The sequence below is a fragment of the Euphorbia lathyris genome, chromosome 2 (assembly GCF_963576675.1).
Source record: "Euphorbia lathyris chromosome 2, ddEupLath1.1, whole genome shotgun sequence".
Classification (NCBI taxonomy): Eukaryota; Viridiplantae; Streptophyta; class Magnoliopsida; order Malpighiales; family Euphorbiaceae; genus Euphorbia; species Euphorbia lathyris.
Window position 1 is genome coordinate 64415935 of NC_088911.1, and position 11385 is coordinate 64427319.

General features: G+C 32.9%; 1 long non-coding RNA gene across 1 annotated transcript; it reads left to right on the forward strand.

Annotated features, from left to right (window-relative positions):
* Positions 1-7044: 7044 nt before the first annotated feature.
* LOC136218479 (uncharacterized) lies at positions 7045-9366 on the forward strand. The gene is made up of 3 exons (XR_010683804.1): positions 7045-8148; positions 8592-8703; positions 8799-9366. It is a non-coding gene; the product is annotated as an uncharacterized lncRNA (long non-coding RNA).
* Positions 9367-11385: the final 2019 nt, after the last annotated feature.

The following is an 11385-nucleotide window of genomic DNA, read 5'->3' on the forward strand; positions in this document are numbered from 1 at the left end:
TGATTTAGTCGCAAATAAAAAAAAAATCTATTTGGATAGATTATTTATAAAGATTTAATAGAGTCAAATGATAATAGCTAGTATACTGTTTTTTTAGAATAAGGAATCAATAAATCAATGAATCAAATCGGAACAAATAGTGTCCTGCAACTAGAGCGGAGTAGTAAAAGCAATAAACTCGCTAGTATTGGAAAGGGCATGTCGTGCAACGACATGAGCACCCATATTCGCTAGACGCGGAATAAAAGACACTTTGAAATCGTGCCTCGTATCTAAAATAATTTTACAATCCTAATAGAACCATAATCCGAAAGGTCGGATCCGAAATAATAAATGCTATTAACAACTGATAGAGAATCAGTTTCAAATAAAACGTTTATTCAATTTAACTCAACGGCCCAAAATATAGCCTCACGTAATGCCAATGCCTCCAACATATGCACATCCTCAATCAACGGGATTAATGTGCTCCTGCACGTCATGAACGAACCGTCAGAGGACCAAAGAAGTGCTCCCAAAACCACCCCGACTCGCTGAACCAAAGACCGCAGCGTCGCAATTGATCTTCACAGCACCAGCAGACGGTTTTGTCCACTTCTGCACTATATCAGTATGGCTGGAGACAGCATCTCTCGGACCAGCCAAGGAACCTGCTACGTGAAAGATCCGCGAGCTGCTGGCGATATCTACATCGGTCGCGATGACGTTGTCCCCGCGAGTAGCTCCAACCAGCAACGCAGTAATATCAGAGACCGCAGGGGCTGTTGACGTAAATGCACGCCTTTGAGAAGAGTACTAGGATGCCTCGCCACCCTCCTGACCAGAAGTAAGCCAAACGGAAACAACAGCAGAAACACAAACAAAAACAGCAACAGGGACCTGATGATTAGGCTTCGTGGCACGAGAGCTACGCCATTCTGATCAGTACCGAATTGCAAGGGACGTAGCCTGAACTGGTAATTGAAGTTTACCATCCCATACCACTTGGTTCCTCTGGTTCCAGATCCTCCATAACGTCATAGCCACCATACAAGACAACTCTTGATCCAAAGATGAAAATACCTACAAAACAGCATCGGTTAGGTAATCAGATTGAAATATGTCCATGTTGATTCCGGAAATATTCCAACACTCCTGGGCATATATACAACAAACAAAGACATGATAATCATGCTCCACATCAACATGACAGAACGGGTAGTGAATCGAAATGGGCATGCCCCGAGAAGCTAACCGGTATCTAGTGGCCATACACCCCGCTGCAAGTTTCCAGATGAACAATTTAACCTTGGGCGGAATCTCCAACTTCCACAGCCGCTCCCAACCAGCATGGCCCGCGCCACCACCCTCCTCACTACAAAGAGCCCTATAGCTAGATTTTCATGTATATATCCCAGCCTTAGTATGATGCCACAACCACTCATCCTTCACCTCTCTAAAAGGTAGTACCATTCTACATACCTCATTCACATCTGCTTCTAATAACAGGGCCTCAAGCTTCCCTCTATCCCATAGCTAGTATACTGTTAATATAGGATTTCGATGTTTTAGTCGCAAATAAAAAAATAATAATTTCTATTTGGATAGCTTATTTTCATTGTAATTGTAAAGTTAAATCAAGAGCTCAAAGTAATACTTTATTAATTAATTTTTAGAGTGTATTTAATTTTTTATATTGGAAGAATATATTATGCACATGTTTTTATATGGTATTTATAGCAATATATTTTGTAACTTGGTATTATTAATCATCCTAATAAATTTACACATTTTTCAGAAGTACCCATTAAGAAATAATCCATATATATATAACAACTTAGAAGTTTCTTACTCTTTCTTTTTTCTCTTTTCGTTTCTTTCTTTGTTTGCTAACTTGAAAACACCGCTAAAAATCATATTTGTGTATCTATTGTATTTCTAATATTTCTTTCGATTGACTTTAAGGTTATGCAATTTCTTTAGTATGTTGTACGTTTTGTCCAAGATAATGCTTCTCGCGTATGATTTTACTTCGCATTTTTCGCAAACTGCGAAGCCTGAGCAAATTGCGAAGGGAAATACCTAAAGTAGTATTTCCATTCGCAGTTTTGCTTAAGCTTCATAGTTTGTGAAAAATAGGAACTAGTATCTTTTGTTATTTGTCTAAAATATACACAAGTAAACAACATGTATAACCAAATGACATCAAAATAAAACATTATCAAAATTTACAACACGATTGCAACAATAATTCAACAAGAGTCGCATCACTGTCGTTTGGAATACAACTAAACCCTAAACCCATGTGTACATGGTTATCAAAACTGGATCGGTCAAAGAATCGGAAAAGACAAAGGGTCAAGAGTTTGAGGTTTAACCGGGATCCAACCAAGGTTCAACCGGTATTAAAAAAAATTAGGTGAAAATTATATTTTTGTTCATATTTAATCTGATAACATAATCTAATATTAACTATATTCATAAGACTTACTAATATAATAACATTTATTTAATATCAAAACATGATATCAAATTGTTAAAAAAAATGATATCAAATTAATAAATTTAATATGACAAATAAATATAAAAATTAAAAAAAATATACTTTTAATGATTATTTTTATTAATAACTAACATGTAAATATGGTAATGGGATATGTATTTTATAGTTAACTGAAATTTTATTTTATTAGATTTTTAAAAATTTATTTATATATATTTAAAATTTAAATGCTAATTAAACTGTATTAATATTGAGTAAATAAAATAATTTTTTTAATGATATTTATCTAAATAGAAAAAATAATATTAAATCATATTTTAACTATTTAACTTATAATATTATTATTTATTCTTAAATAGTTAATAATAAACATAAGTGAAATGGTAGTTTAGTGGTGAGTATTGGAGTTAATAGACCAAGGGTCCAAGGTTTGAATCCTAGCTTTGTTAAAATTTATATATTTTTTCAAGTAAACATATCTAAAAGCAAACTGGACCAAATTGCTCAATCGGCATAGGGACCAGTTTGAGCGGTTCTACATGGTTTTTAAAGATTTAAAAACCGGACCACCTCTAGTCCGAAATTGTGACCGGTTCTGATCAAACCGGGTTAAACTATTCGGTCCAGTCCGAGTTTGATAACATTGCTTATATAACCAAACGACATGAAAACAAAACATTATCAAAATTTATAATAAGATTGCAACAACAATGTTTGAAGCTTATTAGTGAATGTACAAGGATATTCCTCCCAGCAATGGCATGAGCACCGATGTACTACCCTAAATCCAAAAAGTTAACATTTGCTCTCTCGTTAATTTGATCTTAATTTTTTTTGTCATATCCCAATCAACTCTCACTATGATTGATGCGTTTGTATTCAAGCTAAACGAATACTTCAATTCAATGCCTTTGTATTCAATCTTCACAAAAAAAATTAGTCATTTTAGGGAAATAAAGAAAGAACCGCTTCGAGATAAGAAAAACTGTGAAGTCTGCAAAGGTAAATACAACTTGATAAATATGAAAACTGCGAAGAAAACTCATTCTGCGAAGTCATTTTCTTTTGAAAATACTACTTCAGTACATGAGTTTGCTTCACAGTTTTCGCATTCTATGAAGCAAACTCATTATGCAAAGTCTGGCCTCCATACTATCATTTTGAACTATCTCTAAGTTCCATTTCGCAGAATATAACTAAAAAACGAAAAAGCACAACTAAATCATAAACCAAAATCGCATAAACAAATAAAACGAAATATGTTAACACGAAAATAGAGTAGATACTTACATTCTTTCCGCCTTTTTCCATTGAAATCGACAATAAACAATATGATAAACGCAAAAAAAAAAAAAATTCTGCAAAGAAAATGGTGCCTTCAAGTTTGCACAATAGAAAAGAACCAATAAAGGAAGATGAAACGATGCCTTCGATTCGCACAAGAAGAAAGAAACAAAAAGAGGAAGATGAAAGGATGCATTCGGTTCGCACAAGAAGAAAGAAACGAAGAGAGAACGATAAAACGATTTGGGTATTTTGGAAATGTCACAAATAAATAGTCTCGATATGTAATGTGTTGGGTAATTGGTTTAAATATGTAAATTGGCCTCCAAATTGATCCAGTTTTGTAATTTTCCTTTCATTTTATAGTATTATAATGGCTTAATACATCATTTGTCCTGTGAACTTGTTCAAAAAACTTGATTGGTCCCTGAACTTTTAAAGTTTCCCGATAGCCCCCTCAACTTGCATAAAATGTTCAGTTAGCCCCTGGAACTTGCGTAAAACGTAATGAATTGATCACTCAGTTGTAAAAAAGTAAGTTAAGTGCGAAAGATGTATTCCATGCATTTTAGAATGTTATTACTGTTGAAACACAATTTCCACATTGATTTTGATTATGACAAAAAATATTAAATTAAATTAATATCTCCATAATTAATAACACATTAAAATTAAATGTTGATTTATTTATACTAATGTGTTTGTTGAAGTGTTTGATGATTTAAACTTAAGTTCAAAGAAATTAGAAAAGACCTTAAGCCTTTAAATCCAAGCCCATTACACAAAGGCTTGTGGATCAAGCTCCAGCCTAGTAATGAGAAGGATCCAGAAGCAAGTGAGTTGTCTCAAAGATACGATCAATCCGAAAGACAAGATCAAGCCACGTTGGACAAGATCAACCACGCTGGACAAGATCAAGATTTGACTTCTGCGCAACTAACAAAGCCTCACCAAATAAGGAAAGATTCAGAACCAACAGACGACTTGTCTCTTGATCAACCTGAGAACTTTGCCCGATTTGGTTAGACTAACCAGTCTCCTTCCGACCAACTCTGAAGCACAGCGCAACAGACAAAACCAACGGTAAAAGATAGAAGATTATTGGCTGTAGACACTGGCTTCTGTGGAGTGAAAGCGACATCAGAACGTTTCCCTCCCAACGGTTATTTTGAAATTCGAAATAATCCCAGCCTCAGGTGTTAACTATAAAAGGCCCCTCATTTGCAACTTTGGAACTTGATCTTCAACGCACAAAAATTCTAAGTGAATCATTTCTTGAAGTTCCAAGCAAAGCAAAGCAAGAATTGTTACACAAACTTTCTTATTCTTCCGTGTAATCTTTTCTTTAGATCTCTCAAAGTGTTCTTAGATTAGAACAACATTATCAACTTTGGAACTTGAGTAGTGGATTAAAGCTCGGAAGAGGAATTCCAGGGACTGGATATAGGTAGGAGGTCGAACCAGGATAAAACTGCTGAGTATCATTTTCTAAACTCTTACTCCTTATAACTGCTTGCTTTTTAATTGGGAAGTGTAAAATACTAACTAGTCAGAGTTGTGTCTTAAACGTGCTAAGTTCGGAAGCCCTTTTAAGCGTTATCTTTCGAACTAAGGACAGAAGCAATCTTAGTTGCTGGTCAACTAAAGTTGCCTCTGAACCTTTAACATTTATACTCTGAACCGTGTTATTGTGCTGTGAGAAACATTTATACTTCGCTAAATTTTTTAAAAACCTAAATAGTTCCATTAACCCCCCCCCCCCCCCCCCCCCCCAGGAACTAATTCTCACATAACAAGCGATCAACAATTACATAATTCAAAAATAGATTAAAAATGAAGTTATTACTTGCTTAACTATAAAACTTGTCTTCTCTAATATTAGAACCGCATTATCCCGGTTTTGGTTGTTTTACTTTTTTTTTGAGACGTGTGCAATACATCTTCTGCGTTTAACTTACATTTTTTTTGCAACCGAGTTATCAATTGATTATATTTCCCACAAGTTCAGACAGCTAACTGAACATTTTATACAATTTAAAAGGATTGTTGGGACATTTTGAAAATTCAGAAATTAATCAAGTCTTTTGAACAAGTTCAGGAGACAAATGATTTTTAAACCTACTATAATCTATTTATTGTGTAACATTTACTCGTTGATTATTCTAAAATCTTAGTTTTTGACTTTTAATTTATTGTTTAGTAACTTAGAAAAATTGGTTGAAATTTTCACAATTTTAATAGATTGTGAATAAGAAAAAGGGCTGGGGTCCTCTTATACTATGGCTATGGGTGGTGCATGTGCCATCTTTGCATTACATCATCATTCATCCTATTTTATTATATGAAAATGCATTGATAGTGATTTGTGAACTACTTGATCTGTTATTTCTTTTTGAGGTGGGCCAGGCCCTGGCCCATTAATCAGAACCGTTGGTTAAGCATCACATTTCTTGGATTGCCCTAAACTCTACTAATTCATATTTGGAGCTATCCATATCCATGAAATAATAATAATTCGAAACAAATTATTTTTTAAAATAATTCCCAAAATCATAGCTCATAAAGGTTTTCCCTTTCAATAATCACTCATCTTTTTAATATACATAAAGATCATTTCAATTCATTTATCACAAAAACAATAAAGATGATTTCTATTTTATTCTTTTTCTAGAAACACAAATGGAATTGCTACTACATAACAAATTAAAATTAATAGCTCAACCTCATCATCTTATTTTCACTTCCCGAGGAAAAAAATAACTGAAACATGCTACCCGGAATTGTAATATATACACAATTTTTTTTTTTTTTTTTTTTGAAAAGATAAACATATTTGCAAGTGGTATCGTAATTATGTTTCAATTGAAGTATTAATTTAATAATATAACGGAGTAAAACCATTTAATTGGATTTTAAAAATTAATAATTGGATAGAAAATGAGTAGGATTAGCAAAATGAATAATGACACACCATAACATAACACGAATAGCATAAACAGAAAATGAAACGAATTAGTATAGAGATTTAATGGATTCGAAAAGAAAATTGATCGATTAGTATAATCTACAAAATAATTAATGGATTGTAACCACGGTATTGTGGTGGAGTGGTAAAAACTCATTCTCTCTTAATCAAAAGTCCAGGATTCGATCCTCACCTTTGGGAATGGAAAGAATTTCCGTGGCCAGCAGTCCCACCCATCTTTGAAAGGTGTTGAATGTCCAAACTAAATACTTCGGGTTTCTAAATCTTTGAAACTCAAATTTATCACCAAAAGACCACATTTGATGTCTTTTACCTCAATTTGAATTCTTTTAACTTTACTTCTACACCAAGTCATTTTGTCTTTTACCGGACTATCACTATATTTTGCACATTTAATATCGGATTTAACCTCCTGTATACATTCCCTTCATAATTTAGAACACATTCCAAACTTATTTTTTTAGCTTGTTTGGCATCATAGAAATACATACCTAATAGGTTTTAGAGTTCCTTTTATACTTCGGTTATGACGTACCTTATTTATTCTTTGTTATCTCTGTTTGCAAAGCTCTTCCCGAGTCCTTCCTTGGAGTACCTACGAGACGGAATGGACAGCCGGAAAGGGGCCGGAATCCGACGAACCCGCTCTGATGCCTAAGTAAGCAAGGTTTGAATGATTGAAGGTAATGAAGTACTATGAAGTATTGATGTTAACGTACCTGTAGGGTTTGTCATACCTTTCTATTTTCCATCGAATCCCTCTTCTTTTAGGAATTCTTGCTTTATTAGGAGTCATTCTTCTATTAGGAGAGGTCTTCTAGATGGTCTCTATTTGTCTGGCATGATGGTTCTCCTTGATGGGAAAACGGTTCCTAGGAGTCAGTTGGATCCAAAGGCTCTCATGTGGCTTATTGGATCTAAAGGCTATCAACGTTCCACATGGTAGTGTTTATTTACTTTGGTATCATATGTCCATCCACTCTTCTTTTCTGAATTCTTTAGGGTTCACTATAGAAAGAGAGTTTTTATGTTTTGATGTCTTTGGCTTCGGTAATTTTCCCTTCAGTCTTTTAACACGGGTGTCACCCTTTTTCTACATGTTCGTGAAATGAAGGATTTTATTGGACTTGTAGTGTTGCCATTGCACGCATCTCCTGGTGTCTTGTAATTATTTATCTCCCTTTTACTGATTGGGGGAAGAATATGTTGACGGCTATTTTATCATTATGAGTATATAGTATGTCTAACATACCATTTTCTCAATGTTTGCTCTTCCTTTTTCTCCATATAAAAGCTTTGTAATTTATTTCTGTTTATTTCTTCTCGCTTTGTATCTACTGGAATTCCAACTTTCTTTGTGTTTGCACCTTCTTCTCCAACCAGTTCATCTTTCCCAGTAAGTTTATTTTCAGTCCCTCTTTCTGCTATTTTCTTATCATGGCTCGAAAGAAACCTAGCATTGAGGATGTTGGTATTTTGTCCTATAGACAATTCTTTTAGGACATAATATATTAATAGATGGGTTGTTCATTATTAAATCATTTGATTTATATGATATAATAAGTTTAACTATATAAAAGAATTAATCTTTTATCACAACTCAACATGTTAAATAAAAGAAATCCCAAGTTTATAAAAGCAATCATAAAGTGTTCATACAAGCATGAAGTGAGACTATATTTTATGATTCTAATTAATTAATTGATAAACTTAAACTTTCCCAAGTCAAGTATTATGTTTAAGAGATTAACATCATGCCACAGAGACTTGCATGTAACAATGTCTTCTGTTCATGAACAAAAAGTTGATCTCACAAGCTTTATGTATTCGGATATCTAGACGGTTGCATGGATCCGGGAAAGGAGTTCATTAGGATTGGGGACCCGACTTGAGATAACAGGATGGATGGATCTATCTAGTTTCACATGTCTTATCTCAAATGTATTAATAGGTATAACTAATCCTTAGACTCAAACAATCAATAATTAGTGATTCTGGATTACGGAGTGTGATGCTTTGACCCTATTCTAACATTATCCATAACAGGAATAATCCTGAGGTGTGTCCTGGCAGGCGTTGAGTATCACATAAAGTAATTGCGGGATATTTAATGTTAAATTATGCATTCATCGCTGTTGGGGTTTGGTGTCCTATAGTCAATTGTTGTAGGATATAAACTAGTTGTAAATGAATCGTTCATTATCGTTTGTTTTATAAGACATAGTACGTTTAACTATTTAAAGGCATTCATCTTTTCTCAGAACTAATTAAGTTAAATAAAAGAAATCTCAAAGTTTATTTAAGTGATCATAAAGTGTTCTAACCTAGTCTTGATTTGCTTTAGCATATGGTTGTGCATCGGTTTAAAACCGAATTGAATCGAACCGAACTGAATTTACCGAATACTGAAATATCTAAAAATCTTGTACCAAACTGAACCGACGTAAGAACATAAACCGAACCGATTTTTTCGGTTCGGTTCGGTTCTTCCCGAATTAACCGAATTAATATAAAACTTTACAAATAATCTAAAAAGCACAAAGCTTTAATTCATATACTAAGTAAGAGCATAAATTAATGGTTATATTAAATATTTTTTTAAGGTAAATAGGTGTTAGATTAGAATTTAATGGTTATATTAAATTCAAAGTTAAGGTAAATAGATGTTAAATTAGAATTTAATGGTTATATTAAATTATTTTTTTTGTAGAATCATAAATTCAAAAATTAGCAGGTTGTGTTATCATTAGATAGATGGTGTGTATAAATTTAGGAAGGATTAGAATTTTTTTTCCAACCATACATGTATAAAACGACATAGTAGCAACTAATCGGTGTGGTTCGGTTATTTCGGTTTTTATTAGAAACCGAACCGAAAACCGATATTCACCAAAATAACACACTGAATCTGAACTGTATAATAATAAAACCGAACCGAAAAACCGAACATTATCGGTTCGGTTCGGTTTTGCGGTTTCAAACCACATAATGCACATCTCTGCTTTAGCATACATCAGACCTTACATTCAACATTGGCGGTTATGGACATATTATCTAAATTATTCCGTCGAATGAGAAACGGAATAAAAGATCAACCTTAGGGTAAATACTAACTATTACATATTTATCCTTCAGGTCATCCGTCTTTTCCTTGGCGCCTTGGTTTACAACAATATTAATTTCTATACTACTTTAGAATACTTCAACTAGTTTGAAGGGATTTAGATAAGAAAAGAAATATAATAGAGAGTAGATAAGGCAGGACATGAAGTCTCTATTTTCCAAAAAATACCAAAAGACTAAATAACAATGATAGAGGGGTCCAATAATGTCCATAACGCCAAACATGCCAAGACTCAATTAATTAAATTTAATTGCTTGATTACATAAACGTTTACGTAATATTTTATTTAATAAAATTAACCCTTAAATTAATTTTATTCTCAATTTAGACCTTTAACTAATTAATTATGTATCCTTTTGTATTTTACTCCAATCATTTATATCAAATATATTTCAGAAATAATATATAACCATACTAAATCAATTAGTTATATTTAATTATTCCACAAATTTATTTAACATTTTTAATCCAATCGTATCTCATACAATTTAAATTAAAACTTTTAAATAATCCTTTTGTAAAATAATTAAATCAGTACCGAGATTTTAATTTCTGGAAAAAATATGCAAAATTTAATTTAAAACTATTTTAAAATTTTAAACGCACAAGGGGGGGTGTGGTCGAGTTGCCTTGCACGGCTCGGCCCAAGCTGCTGCCTTGCGGCAGCAGCCTCCATGGCCATTTCATCCCCCATTACCGATTTTGCATATATATTTAATCAAATTAAAATTTTAAATTTAAGTCTAGAAAAATAAATTGTCAAATAATTTGATTTTATCTCGTTTTAGATTTTAATTCTTTTATATATGACATAACGGATTAACGCTCGATTTGATACTAATGTAAGAAAATAGGCAAACGGGGTACAGCGAAAATATAAATTTTTTGACCTATTTTCTTTAACCAATGATCGTTAATCGTTATTTCATATCAAAGAGGGATAAAAGCATGTACCTTTATGAAGAACTATCTACTGTTGCTAGAGATGTACCCACATGGAAATCAACCCTCTTTCCAAGAACACAATGTTGAAACACATTTCCACACTAATTTTGATTATGACAAAAATATTAAAAGAAATTAATATTCCCATAATTAATAACACATTAAAATTATTACCAATAAACTTTTGATAACAATGGTGAAGAATTTTTATGAAGATTGAGAGTTTTGAGATCTATCTCTTCTCTTTTAGATCTTTCTCTCTCTTTTAGATCTATCTTCTCTTTTTCAGATCTGGCTTCTCTCTCTCAGATCTGTTGTCATGGTGAAGAATTTTTATGAAGATGGAGAATTTTGAGATCTATCTTCTCTCTCTTAGATCTATTTCTCTCTTTTAGATCTTTTTCTCTCTTTTAGATCTATCCTCTCTCTCTCAGATCTATTTCTCTCTTTTATATCTTTTTCTCTCTTTTAGATCTTTTTCTCTCTTTTAGATCTATCTCCTCTCTCTCTCTCTCTCTCTCTCGGCTAGGGTTCATGGTAAAGCGTGTTAGGGATAGATCTAGG